Here is a 15635-nt window from a genome sequence, read left to right on the forward strand (position 1 = left end):
TAAAAAGCAAAATAAGAAAGATCTATCATTTCAAAGAGTAAGTACCATAGTGGAAGAGGACAGAAGACAAAGTGATGATTGCAGTAAAAATAAGATAATATTTGCTAGAATAGACACAAATCTACAGGTTTCTGTGGAATCCTGTTTAGGGGACGTTAACTCAGACTTCATTGTCAGGGAAACCTTCCTTGAGGAATCGGAGGACAGGACAACAGGAGCTTCCTGGGGGCAATTAGAGACGGTCTTCTAGGTAGAGACAAGAACTCACACCAAAGATACAGACAAAATGGGGTCTGGGGACAACTACATGGAACTACAACCCTGAGGATAAATACCCAGGCAAATGAAGGACTGGGGAAAAATTAGTGTTAGCAAACTGGAATAAAAGGAGGCTGAAGAATCTGAAATAAGTCGGTGACATAATATCTTAGAAACTTCCCTGCTCCATGCATACTGAGAATTCCAACAATTTCTATAAGGTATGTGAGGGGCCTGAGGTATTTTGTTTTCTGAGAGGTGGCTTTAGAATTCTGCACTCTCTCTAGGATAATCGCATTCCCTTTCATTGCTTCCCCTACAGCTAACCTATCAGACATCGCCTCTGGGATGAAGTCATTGTATCAGGGAAATCTCAACCTGATTTTCCCATAGGCGCTTTAGACTAATTGGTACAAAAGCAGATTCGTCATTTGAGGCTTACAACAAGCCTCCAATATACATAATAAAATTTATTTTTTTTAAAGTGAATTTATCATCTTTTCTCACTGACTTGCTTCCTTTCCTATATTTTCTATCTCAGGATAGGTTTCCTCAGCTACATAATCAGCCCAGAACAGAAACCTGGCTGATATCCTTGACTACACCACTACCTCACCTTAAAACACTGACCCTGAGAAGGCAGAGAAAGGCTTTGTGAATATTTTCATTAATGCATAAGATCCAGGAAGATGGAGATTATTCACCAGTGAATCCCCAACACAGAATAATCCCTGGCACATAGTGGATACTCTCTAGCTGGATGAATAGATAGATAGATAGATAGATAGATACATTTGTTGGATTAATAAATGAATGAATTTCTCATTTATTTTTGTCGGCTCTTATCTCATTGAAAAAAAGCATACTAATGAATTAAGATCTTTTTCAGAATATGAACTGATTCAAAAGGAGCGTCCATAGATAGTGAATCCAAAGAAACATATTAGGATTTTTAAATTTGTTATAATACTAAATGCTTTTAAAACTTTGTTTAAAACAGACATTGCATTAAAAGTCACTCAAAGTAGACCCAAAACAATGGTTTGGGTAAAAGGTGTTTGACTTTGTTATTTGTAGTGAGGCAGTATAGCGTAGGTTTTAAAAGTGTGGGTTTGAATTTTGGCCCTTGTATTCAATGACTGTGTAACTAAAGTTAGGCCATTCAGCCTCTCTGTGCCTCAATTCCCTTATCTGTGAAATGGAGATACTAATATTACTTACTGCAAAGAGTTACTTAAAACATTGAGATAGTAAATGTGAAGTAATTATAAGAGGATTTACCAAAGGAAATGTGCTTAATAACTATTAACTACTATTAGAAGGACAATAATTTTATAAAGGCATTTTGTAAAGTTGTGTTTTTGATTTTTTTTTTAATGAACAAATGATCTTCCAAAATGATCTTACATGGCTGAAACATCAGACCTGATCTCTCCATTGTGGTCTAATAACCAAAGCAAGTGAGATTTACAATAAAGTAGATCCTGGAGCTATGCTGACTGGGTTCAAATCCTCATACCATCACTGCCTAGTTGCATAAGCTTGAACAAATTACTTGTTATTGCTGTGCTTCAATTTCCTCAGCTGTAAAATATGGGTAAGTACGCATCTACTGGGTTGTTGTAAGGATTAAATGAGCTAATATTTGTAATGAACTTACAGCTGCCCTAGCCAAACAAACAAACAAACAAACAAAAAAAAGCTACATGCTCCAGAATGCTTGCTTACTTGTTGAATGAGTGCATGAATGTCCTTTAATGTTGTATACATGATGTGTTTCCTCCCTTTAATAATAAAGATTAATGGATATAGTGTCAAAGCCTGAGGAACGGTTAACAGACAACATCAGTGACAGTGAAGAACAAGATTTCATGGAAGTATGAAAATAATTTTTGTTTTCTTATTCTAGAAGGGTAGACAAGTTACACTGTCTTAAATACCAGCAGGCTGAATATTCATTAATCTGTTTTTCTAAGTAATATAAAAATAAAACATGGTGAGTATTTTAGAAAACCAAAATGATAATTATTTTTAAACTAAATATTTAAAAAATTATTAATATTTAGCATATGAACTAGGATCAAATGCTTCATAACATGAGCTTCTATGTATGCATCACAGTCAATTTCTAAACTTTCATTTCCAGAATGGAGTATATAGGACTAGAAATAACTTCAAAATTATTGTTTTATGTTTGATTAGCACAGAGTAGAATGAAATATCAATGCTGGGGGGAAACTTAAAATAATAGTAAAGGATAACAGTTATTAAATGTTTAATGTGCAATATCTTAATCATTCTTCCTTAAACCTTAAGAAGGTAGAGTCTCTATTTTGCAGGTAAAGAAAAAGCCCAAGCAAGTGTAAGTGGCTTGCCCAAGGCACCATGGCAATGAACTGAGGGAGCTAGGATTCCAACTCCAGACCTACAATTCTTAATCCCACATCTCTACTGGCCCTTTTGAATTAGCACTTGTAGTGATATTACTGACTTCATAAGAAAGCACTATTGCGTGTCATGGAGAAAATGGAGCATATCTCAAAAACCTTAAGTTGACAAAGTCTTAGCACTAAGAGGATTGGTTTTTAATTATCAGAAAGCTAGTTTTGTCATATCATGCCCTGTAACTAGATACTGTTCAGTTTCTGTCTTCGAAGGAGCAGTGTAGTTACTGATAAAGCAATGTAATATTTTACAATTGCCTTTACAAAGTACTTTATTTTTATCTTTATGGATCATGCTGAAAATTCTCTAAATTCATGCTTCACATATTTTTTTCAGTTCTCACCCTCCTTAAATTTTACATTATGATTTTCTTATGTAAGGTCATTCACCCGGGGTTTCTGTTCTATAGCCTTTAGCTAAATTAGCCTTAAGTCCTTAAATTTCGCTAGAAAACTATCTCCCAAATTAATAGCCCCAAAGCACTTAAGCCAAAAATTGATTTTATTTTACTTGCTGTTGAGTTACATAGACCACACTGAAAAATTAAACAGGGTTTTTAAATTGTGATCTATATTACTAGAATTCCCTAACTAATATAAACCAGATTACTTCTTGTTTTACTTTACCCATTTTTCCCTAACCACTTGCAATGGAATATTGATGGACTTTGATTTGATAAATCTATTAACATAGGAAAACAGTGAATATATTCATTTGTCTCTATTTTCTTCTGTAAATTTATTTCGTAGTTTAAACTATAGACCTGAGATGTGTTATTATATGGTTTTGTTGACTTGTTTTTGTTAGTTTTAAACCGAAAAGCCTTTGAGATCTTTTAGAATTAAGTGAAAATTTAAGCAGAACAGAAGGAACACCAGATGGGAGTCTCTCAAGAAGTGTCCTCAGAGATATCACATGAAAGTGAGGTGATCTTAGGTGAGCAGAACAGAATAGAATTTGTGACTGAGATAATATCTTAATATAAAGAATGTCTGTGCAATTTATATGCTGAGGAAATGGTATGTGACATATATATGTACATATGCCTACATATATATGCATAGAATCATCTTGAACTGGAATAAACTTAAAAAAATAACGTAGTCCAACTTCATCATTTATGGAAGAGTAGCTTAGGGGAAAGAGATTTCAAGTAATGGTTAACAGTGTCACAAAACTCATTATTTTTTGGCAGAAGCATGACTACAAATCAGGTGTCCTTGTTTCAAGCCTGGTATTTTTTCTATCAACTCAAATTGTGTCTGGGAAAAGAATATAAATTGATTAAAATATAGATTTTCCCCCATGTAGCAATATTTGCTGATTTGCAACTTCAATTTTTTTTTATTCCAGGCAGAGTTACAGGGCATTACATTATAGACATCATTCTCTCTGAGGGTAAAGAGTTTCGCTTGAGTACCAAAAGGCTATGAAGCATGCTTAATAACTATATGCTTGAAACAACAACTTGTACAAACAAATGTAAATGTGTTAATTTGTGTTTGGGATTTCAATAATCACCTCATTTATAATAGCTGTAGGAAACTACTTGGCCCTCTATCTGGTTTCTTTTCATTTATAGCTTCATCACTTTTCAAACTCAATACTGATATTGCTCAAAGCTGAGTGATGTACGGACATTTTTCACAGAAAAATAAGTTTCAGAAATCTTCAGTATTCCCTTACTACTGATTTTAGTAAAATATTACTATTTTATACACTTTATGTGAAATATAAACTTAGATACAATTTCCTCATATTTATTGCCTCACAAAATTATAAAACCAAAACAATTTGACAAGCTAAATAGAAACAAGTCCACAAAGTCATAAAATTGAAGTTAGACTATTTAACTTAATGTAATTATTGGTATGAATCTGGTAAAATTAAATTGCTATACACCAAATAATTTTAGCACTGATTGTTATAATACAGGCACTTTAAAAAATAAAGATTATGGCCGAGCAGGGTGGCTCACGCCTATAATCCCAGCACTTTGGGAGTCCAAGGCAGGTGGATCATGAAGTCAGGAGTTCGAGACCAGCCTTGCAAATATGGCGAAACCCGTCTCTACTAAAAATACAAAAATTAGCCAGGAGTGGTGGTGGGTGCCTGTAATCCCAGCCACTCAGGAGGCTGAGGCAGGAGAATTGCTTGAACCCGGAAGGCAGAGGTTGCAGTGAGCTGAGATCATGCCACTGCACTCCAGCCTGGGTGACAGAGCAAGACTCCATCTCAGAAAAAAAAAAAAAAATTACAACACAGATATTACATGTATAACACCCACAGGTGTATATGCATACAAATATATAATGGATATGAGTATTTTAAAGACTAGTGATAAAATGAACATGCATGTACTCTCTACCTAGTTAGTTTAAGGCATTATGAGCAATGGTGATACCTGCTTTGAGCCTTAAAAACTACTCTTTGATCTCTTCTCCGTTCTTACGTGGTTATCCCTGTACTGATTTCTAAGTTTTCTAGTCCTTTATTTCTTTATCATCTACCAAACATATATATGCACACACACACATACACACAAAAATATATCAGAGATTACATCTTGTTTAGGTTCTCCTATTTGGGAAATTTATATAATGGGGATATTTGTTTATGACTTTCTTTTTTTCTCTTCCATGTTATTTTTTCGAGATGTATTCATGTTGATGTGTACAGGTGAGAATCACTGATTTTCACTACTGCATATGTTTTTTGGTATACGCAGTATACATACTACTGTAAGTGGACGTTATTGTTGTTTTTACTTTTTATATTATAAAGACTTTTGTTATGAACATTCCAGTACCATGTCTCCTTATATATACAACAAAGAATTTCACCTAAACAGGAAAATTTTGGTGTTTTGGATATGTACATCTTCAACTTTTTAAGTGATGCCAGATGGCTTTTTAATGCAGATTTAGAAAAACTATATATGTATTAAACTTTTCCCTGCAGTTGCAATTTACATACTTATCAGTTAAGTAAGCAAATTCATCTAAAATATCCCCCTTTTGCCAGGGCAAAGCATTAGTTCTTAAAAGAATACAGATGGTGTTCCTTTACTTATCATCATGGGCTTTAATAGAGGTGGTCATTTCTTTTATAAGTGTATTAATAATATCCATATCAAAGAATCCAATGGATGTCTTTCAGCCCTTATTCTGTTTTTTCATTTTTAGTTTCAGTTTTAGCCCTTATTCTTGCTAGACTTCACTGCAGTAAGATTGAACAGCCCCTCCTTCTCAAAACTTTGTTCTTCTGGCTTTAATGATAATACATTTTCTCGGCTGTGCCCTTGCCCCTCTGCCTGTTTTTCTGCCTGATATTGAATTACTTTCTTATTAAATGTCAGATTTCCTCAGGACTTTGTTCTGGGCCTTCCTATCTCATTCTCTTCACTCTCTCCTGAGGTTATGTCATCTGGCCTCACGTATTTAAATACTATAGCCTGAGAACTTCCTGAATCATGAATGTAAGTGTTAACTTGGTAACCTTCCCTTACAAGCCTCAGAAACACCTCAAACTTAAAAGTGTCCAAACTAATTATCTTGTTATTCTCCCCTAAATATTTTCTTCTCAATCTTCCCCATCTTAGTGATGACCCTCACCTCCATTTAGTTGCTTAATCCAGAAGTCTGAGGCTGAGGCTTGACATCTCCCTCTCACATCTTCATAGGTTTACATGTGCAAATGTACAGTTTATTTCTGCATTTTCTAATTAGATTAAATAATTAGGATGATATAAATACAGTGGTACATCTAAACCAGAGAGTACTTGAATAGAAGAAACTATGATTAAATGAATGGAGACCGTTTCAAACTAGAAGCACACACAAATGGAGAGATCAAACAGAGGTCTGAAGGATGCTGAAAACACACACATTAAGAGAGAATCTTGAGTGGAGACAGATCCAGGGACGGGCCCTTCCGGACTATTGGCACTCAAGAGTTTTATAAGGACAGGAATACATAGATGCAGAGCTGAAAAAAAAGATGCATCAGAGTAAAAAATGGGAAGAGTGGTGGGTGGGAAAAAGTGGAGTGGTGGGAAAAGAGGTTTCCTTCTGTTGGGTAGGAGCCAGTTTCTGCTGCTCCAGGGAGTGGAGTCCAATCCGTGGTGTATTATGGCCTCACTAAGAAAGGCAAGGCCTGCCTGGGCACAGTGGCTCATGCTTGTAATCCTAGCTATTTGGGAGGCTGAGGTGGACGGATCACTTGAGCTCAGGAGTTTGAGACAAGCCTGGGAAACATAGAGAAACCCCATATCTACAAAAAATAAAAATTAAATTAAATTCAAATAGCAGGGTATGGTGGTACATGCCTGTAGTCCCAGCTACTAGGAGGGCTGAGGTGGGAAGATTGTTTGAGCCCAGGAGGTCGAGGCTGCAGTGAGCCGAGATTGCACCAGTGCACTTCAGCCTGGGTGACAAAAGTGAGAACCTGTCTGAAAACAAACAAACAAACAAAAACAAGGTGGGTCCTCATGTAGGAATAAATTTTAAATTGAAAGTGATTCTTATACGTGCAAGGAATGGGAAATAATTCTTATTGGATGAGTCTGCATCTGATAATGTCTTGATTTGTGATTAAGTGCCCTCAGCAGAATAGACACCAGATGCCCAAGTCCAAATGGTAGTCCAGCGGAATAAGCAGATGGGTGAATGAATGAATCATTTACCACATAACTTCTAGAAGGAGCAATGGGTCATAAAACATGGCAGTGAAACCTTGATGTCTCTATTACTTTGCTTATGTTTATCAGAGGTGTGGGTTTATTTTCACTAGTAAGTGGACCCCTATAAATGGCTATTTAAGAGACTTATATTTGTTGTGCAGTGATTCTCTTTTTACACATTGTTGGACAGAAAATGAGGACAGGGTAATGATTAACTTTTATCCCTATAATTTACAAAACCCAAAAGTGTTGAATGTTGTTACCTTTCTTGATTTCTTCAATAGTGTGTTTTAATTTTTTCTAATTATTTTGTGTCCATTAGACAAGTGTCTTTGAAAAGCTGAAAAAGGTTGACAAGCATCCTTTTACAGAATATCATAAACACACTTAGTGAGGTGCCATTAGATACATATAATGTCTCTAACTTGATAAGCTGGGACAAGTAATATAAGCAACCCAAATTTTCTACAGATAACTGAAGTGGTTTCTTTTTTCATTTGTTCTTCAGGAATCTCTCACAAGTCCTTAAAGAGAATCCTGTTTTTATGTTTTAGACATTTAATAGTAATTTATTTTGGCTAAAGGATTTTGATGGCTAATGATTGACAGGCCTTTTTATAAAAGTGAATGTAGCAAACTAACTATGGACTTTGTAAGTCAATGTCTTGAACATACATGAAGTGCATAACACTTACTTGCTTTACCAGTGTCCCTATTTCCAAATGGATTCACTAGAAATTAAAAAAAATTAAATTATTAAACTTCTTTACTGTGTTGAAATTATAAATTAATTTGAAAATTAAGATAATGTTTAGATTTTTGGAGTTGGTCACTAATTCTTCAAAAATTCCAGTCAAATATAATAGTACATGCAATCACACATGTGTTTTCAATCCTAGTGACTTACTTGCATCTGAAAAAAAAGGTAGCATCTTTCTAGAACTTATAATATCAACTTCTGCATATATAAAAAACAAATCTAATTAACAATATTTATTTCTTTCCATAATTATTTTATTTCCTCTCATACTTAGCAAAGAGAATAGCTGGTAACATCTGCATTTACTAGGAATTAAGATTTGGTGTCCTTAACTAACTTGGACCCGAAAGCAAGAGTCCATGCACTGAAAAGTGTAAGCAATTAAAGCACTACCAAGGAAAGTGTTTTTCTACCACCAGAGAGAAGGCATTTACTCTCAGACCTTGAAAGTTATCAACATTTATGGTCATCAGGGGAAGCAGAGTTTTTCACACCCCAGGCACAAAATTGAAAGTGTCTGTTTCATTCTCTTCTCACATACTGAGCTCTGGGTGATTTTGTTAAAGGAAGCATTAAACAACCTGTCAGCACATACACATTGGATTAGGGACTCTTATCATGTGGAGGGGCTCTGGCCAGTTCAGAAAGACATTATTGGAAACTTAGGGGTGAGAGCATAAATGTAACTTAACACTTTTTGGCTCGAGGAATCAACTATAGTTCTTTTTCTTAGTGTTTTATATTACAAACCTGTTGTTTTTAATTTTCTGAGCTCTAACAGCCCACTGTGCTTAAACAGCTTTTAATCAGAACACAATGATTAGATAGAGCCTGCATGATACTTAGATATTCAGAGGAGTTGCATTGCCCAGAAACATATTCAGAAGGCTGAATTTCCTATCTTTCTTTTTCTGATTCATCATACGAGTTCTCTTTAAGTATTATCATCTAGATACGTTTTACAGTTTGTATCAGTCATCTGGTATAGAGCAATATAAGTGTATGTCTCACATACATATTGTACCACACACATACACACATAGTTACTGTGACACTGTAACAGTATAAAAAAAGAATAAAAAATCAATGAGGGGCTGACATAAAATCTTTCAACTACAGCATATTTAACAAGGAGGGAAAACCTGCTTAGCTGGCTGCCTTTTTAATTTCAAGGTAACTTTATTGGTCCAAATACTGAATGTTCCTCCAAATTTGGTTATAACAAATGTCCAGTTCCCTTACATCACAGGATGAATATCAAGTTTTTTAGTGAGATAATCCTTTAGTAAAGGCCAATGTTTCAGACAAGGTTTTAGGAGAAAAAGTCTTTAGAAATATAGTCAATTATTATCATCATCTTTCTGAAATTTCAAAACTCTGTCCTCCCCTACATAACAACCTCTCTGACTTATTAACAAGCTTCTAGAAAAATAACCTAAAACCACTCTGTTGCTTCTTCCAGTTCATTTATTCTTCCTCAGAATATTACAATTTGATTTTTGTTAACATTTTTCTCCAGAAACTGGTGGGTGAACTTTTGTAACACTGGTGTTCAACAGATGCTTCTTTTTCCATCTTTGGTTCTTGTGACATTTTTTTCCTTTGTCTACTGCCAGCCTCTCTATTCCTTAACTAATTTGGCATGTACCTCTTTCTTAGCCTAGTTCTTGATTGCTGATTCCCAACTCTCAGCCTTCTTTTATTTTAATCTTCAAAATCAATTCAATCAGTTATTATGGCTTCCACCATCTCCTGTGCAGACTCCCACAGCCATATGTTAATGATCTTTTGTGAACCGAAGGCCCATATTTCAAATGCCTTGTGCCTCACAACATTCCACTAACAGGAATGATATTCAGCAGGAACACACACAAAGGACTGATGGATTAGTGGTGATGGCAAGCCAGTTGTTAAATATTTGAAAATCATTTCTGCCCAAAAGCAACTGTATTAGTCTGTTCTCACATTGCTAATAAAGACATACTTGAGACTGGGTAATTGATAAAGGAAAGAGGTTTAATTGACTCACAGTTCCACACAGCTGGTGAGGCCTCACAATCACAGAGGAAGGCAAATGTGGAGCAAAGTCACGTCTTATATGGCATCAGGCAAGAGCTTGTGCAGGGGAGCCCTCATTTACAAAACCATCACATCTCCTGAGACTTATTCACTACCAGGAGAACAGTATGGGGGAAACTACCCTCATGATTCAATTATCTCCACCTGGCCCCACCCTTGACACATGGAGATTATTAAAATTCAAGGTGAGATTTAGGTAGGGACACAGCCAAACCATATCAGCAACTCAAATGCAATGATAAACCTGCCATTTTCCCTGTAAATAATCCTAGATTCATTCCCCATTTTGAGAATGGGACTATAAATTCTATGGTTACATAAGCCAACCTGGTCATTAAAATTCCAAATTTTCTATATATTTTTTGCCAATAATTATTTTTAAGTTTAATAGCATTCATAATTATTCTCCCACCCTTATTGCCAAAATACCTTTTTTGTTTAATTATTCTGAATAAACCTGACTTTGCCATTTCTTACGATGTAGTCCTAACCCCTCCAGTTGTACACTTCGGTTGCTATCAGAGTGAACATAGCATGATGACAATTCCTACTCAAACTTTTTAAATGGCTCCCCCATTTAAGAAGTATGTAATGTATAGTATATGTATATGGCAGCAATATGTAAATATATACTATTTTGCATTTTACATAGGATTAATTATTCTCTGGCTCCCACTCACCTATCCAAAATCAAGTCTTCTTTCTGCTCACTTCATATCAAACCCCATGTCTCCATAATAATAAATTATGTCTACCCCACCTCCCCCTCCCTCAGACCTTTCCATTACCTAAGCCTGTGTATATGTAATATTGTCTCTGTCTACAATGACAGCCTACATATTATTTACAAGGAAGACACTTGATCTTTCTTCAAATCTCTAATTACAACTCCTCTACTTCTTCAGAGAGGTCAGAAGACATCTTTTTCTATTTTTCTATATTGCTTCTGCATGTTTATATTTATAATAAAGTAAATGCCCAGCTATATTTATATTCAGGGGTAGCTAATTGAGTTGAGAAATTACACTCAATTAATGTATACTCAAATTTAGTTTTATATTAAAATTTATATTTTATTTGGGAAAAAATATAGTTATGAAATAAGAGGACAAATGTAAATTATGAAAGGTTTTATTTATGTTTCATCCATTCTTTAACTGAGGCCTCTATTTAAAAGCTGTTCATTGAGCTCCAACAATGTGACAGGAACTGTCATTGCCTTGGTGTATAAAAAAAAACAAAACATATTTTTTACTATCATGGAAATTTTAGAATGGTTTCATTTACGAAAAAGTCAATGAAGCACATTAATGTTATAGAAAAAGTCACAAATATCTGTTTAATGATCAATAAACATACTGCTAATGGAGTAAATCTGAATCTAAATCTCTGCGTGCTTACAGATACAGAATTATCTTATTTCCTTAAAGGCATATGTATCACATCAAATATGGTCGTGAATTTTGTTTTTATGTCTATTTTTGTTTTATTTTATCTTGTATACTATGGAGTCATGATATTTACAGTAAGTAGATGTATGTATATCAATTTGCATTATTTGTGGGACTTTGAAACAATAGCATTTTATATTTCCAATAATATAAAAATAGTATGTTCAAATAGGTAAAATGCAATGGTAAATATAATAAGGGAAAAGATTAATAAATGTAATAAGCTACTGGTATACTTAACAAACAACCTTAAATTTTTAAAGCAATTTGCTGCAACAACATAAAATGGAACCAAATAATAGCATTTAAGTCAGCTTTCAAGCTATTTTCCTTAAATATAGCTTAATAATGAAGACAATAAGCTAATTATCTAAATGGAAATTTAGAGAGTGGGCTGGCATGTGGGCAAAACTCTGTAATAAATGTTCTCACATTTTGGTAATCTCATACAAAACAGAGACTGGGGATGGTCTTCCAATTCCTTTTCTCAAACTATATTTTTGGTGTGTTATTAAGTGAATCCATTGAAATATCCAGTGAAAATCACTATCTTAGTGGACAAATCACACATGCTAAATAGTATTAAGAAATGTAATACACATACTATAGCCATAAGATGGAAAAACAGACTGACATTGGAGCAATTTTTTAACGAGAACAGTAAACTTCTATTATACTTTGGTACGATAGATAAAAATATATATGTTAGTAGAGTCACTCAAAAACTTTTTTGAAAGCATGCAGATGGCCCCACTAGCCAGAAAATATTTCTAAAGTTTTTCTTTTTCATTTTTCAATATGATGACATAATTAATATTTTAAAACATCTATAGAAATACCTGGATTTTCCCATGAAGGTCTGGAAATCCACCAATGAAGACAGATCCTGATTTTGGCAGGGGTTTTCCGAGTACATGATTGATAGATTCGCATGTTTGTGTATTCCTCCCTAAAATAGTCAGCTCAGCTTTACATGGATCCAATTCTTGCCTGTAACCATTTAAGAAAGAAATGTATGGTTTTAGTATGAGTCATATAAACATTTATCTGACAAATTAATTAAACTATTATCAAAAGAATAATTTAAGTAAATAGATTATTTCACAATAAAACAAAGCCAGAAGTAGATTAATCTGTTATAAATTAGAATCCTTAATGCTTTAAGTACATAAATACAAAGTTACAGTTTGACAAAACAACAAATTATAGCAATCAACCAATGAAATAGATAAATCCTGATAAACAGATCTTTCTCAATTGTAACTGAAACAATGATGGATTACAATATTCCATTTTAGCTTTTTACATTATTAAATTTTCTGTATGAGTGAAAAATACTAAAAAGAATCAAATTTCAGTGCAGTCATACAGTGTACAATATATACTTAGGTGGAAAACAGATACATTGCAGACAGTAATTAGTTGTAGAAATATAAATTATACCAATAAGCAAAGCACAGAAAAATTAACAAATGAATAAATCAAATATAACTTAATTAGGGAGATCAGAGTAATAATTTCCATATGCCCATTCTTTTAGAAAGATGAAAAAGACAAAATACTTTGTCAATACTTTAACATGTAGATATGCATGTGTCATTTACTCTAGCCATATGTTTAACTAATTGTTTAATCCAGAGATTGGCAAACTATACCCTAGGCCAAATCTTGCCTGCCATCTCTAAGTAAATAAAGTTTAATTGGCACAGAGCCATATGTTTCTTTACATATAGTCTATGGGTTTTTTTCATAACAGAATTGAATAATTGAAACAAGACTTTAAGTCCAAAAAGGCCAAAAATATTTACTATCTAGCCCTTATAGAAAAAGTTGGTAGGTGCACTATTCAATTTATCTATTAACCAAGCAAGTAAGCTTTATCATAATCCTTTTCAAAATAATAGTACACATTCTTGGGAGGAGCAAAGATGGCTGAATAGGAGCAGCTCCGGTCTACAGCTCCCAGCGTGAGCACCTCAGAAGACGGGTGATTTCTGCATTTCCATCTGAGGTACCGGGTTCATCTCACTAGGGAGTGCCAGACAGTGGGCGCAAGTCAGTGGGTGCCTGCACCGTGCATGAGCCGAAGCAGGGCGAGGCATTGCCTCACCTGGGAAGCGCAAGGGGTCAAGGAGTTCCCTTTCCGAGTCAGAGAAAGGGGTGACAGACGGCACCTGGAAAATCGGATCACTCCCACCCGAATACTGCGCTTTTCCGATGGGCTTAAAAAACGGCGCATCACGAGATTATATCCTGCACCTGGCTCGGAGGGTCCTACGCCCACGGAGTCTCGCTGATTGCTAGCACAGCAGTCTGAGGTCAAACTGCAAGGCGGCAGCGAGGCTGGGGGAGGGGCGCCCGCCATTGCCTAGGCTTGATTAGGTAAACAAAGCAGCCTGGAAGCTCCAACTGGGTGGAGCCCACCACAGCTCAAGGAGGCCTGCCTGCCTCTGTAGGCTCCACCTCTGGGGGCAGGGCACAGACAAACAAAAAGACAGCAGTAACCTCTGCAGACTTAAATGTCCCTGTCTGACGGCTTTGAAGAGAGCAGTGGTTCTCCCAGCACGCAGCTGGAGATCTGAGAACAGGCAGACTGCCTCTTCAAGTGGGTCCCTCACCCCTGACCCCCGAGCAGCCTAACTGGGAGGCACCCCCCAGCAGGGGCACACTGACACCTCACAGGGCAGGGTATTCCAACAGACCTGCAGCTGAGGGTCCTGTCTGTTAGAAGGAAAACTAACAAACAGAAAGGACATCCACACTAAAAACTCATCTGTACATCACCATCATCAAAGACCAAAAGTAGATAAAACCACAAAGATGGGGAAAAAACAGAACAGAAAAACTGGAAACTCTAAAAAGCAGAGTGCCTCTCCTCCTCCAAAGGAACGCAGTTCCTCACCAGCAACAGAACAAAGCTGGATGGAGAATGACTTTGACGAGCTGAGAGAAGAAGGCTTCAGACGATCAAATTACTCTGAGCTACGGGAGGACATTCAAACCAAAGGCAAAGAAGTTGAAAACTTTGAAAAAAAATTAGAAGAATGTATAACTAGAATAAACAATACAGAGAAGTGCTTAAAGAAGCTGATGGAGGTGAAAACCAAGGCTTGAGAACTACGTGAAGAATGCAGAAGCCTCAGGAGCCAATGCGGTCAACTGGAAGAAAGGGTATCAACAATGGAAGATGAAATGAATGAAATGAAGCGAGAAGGGAAGTTTAGAGACAAAAGAATAAAAAGAAATGAGCAAAGCCTCCAAGAAATATGGGACTATGTCAAAAGACCAAATCTACGTCTGATTGGTGTACCTGAAAGTGATGGGGAGAATGGAACCAAGTTGGAAAACACTCTGCAGGATATTATCCAGGAGAACTTCCCCAATCTAGCAAGGCAGGCCAATGTTCAGATTCAGGAAATACAGAGAACGCCACAAAGATACTCCTTAAGAAGAGCAACTCCAAGACACATAATTGTCAGATTCACCAAAGTTGAAATGAAGGAAAAAATGTTAAGGGCAGCCAGAGAGAAAGGTCGGATTATCCTCAAAGGGAAGCCCATCAGACTAACAGCAGATCTCTCGGCAGAAACCCTACAAGCCAGAAGAGAGTGGGGGGCCAATATTCAACATTCTTAAAGAAAAGAATTTTCAACCCAGAATTTCATATCCAGCCAAACTAAGCTTCATAAGTGAAGGAGAAATAAAATACTTTACAGACAAGCAAATGCTGAGAGATTTTGTCACCACCAGGCCTGCCCTAAAAGAGCTCCTGAAGGAAGTGCTAAACATCGAAAGGAACAACCGGTACCAGCTACTGCAAAATCATGCCAAAATGTAAAGACCATCAAGACTAGGAAGAAACTGCATCAACTAACGAGCAAAATAAGCAGCTAACATCATAATGACAGGATCAAATTCACACATAACAATATTAACTTTAAATGTAAATGGACTAAATGCT

At 35.8% G+C, this 15635-nt stretch overlaps 1 protein-coding gene across 1 annotated transcript in view; it reads right to left on the reverse strand.

The window, feature by feature from the left end:
• The window catches only part of LOC129534464 (protein eyes shut homolog), a 512806-nt gene that overhangs the window by 449504 nt on the left and 47667 nt on the right, over positions 1-15635 (reverse strand). Inside the window, exon 3 of the mRNA XM_055391596.1 lies at positions 12514-12664. The gene's annotated coding sequence lies outside the window, so the exon portion shown is untranslated. The remainder of the gene's footprint in view (positions 1-12513; positions 12665-15635) is intronic.

This window comes from Gorilla gorilla, chromosome 5 (assembly GCF_029281585.2).
Source record: "Gorilla gorilla gorilla isolate KB3781 chromosome 5, NHGRI_mGorGor1-v2.1_pri, whole genome shotgun sequence".
NCBI classification, from domain to species: Eukaryota; Metazoa; Chordata; class Mammalia; order Primates; family Hominidae; genus Gorilla; species Gorilla gorilla.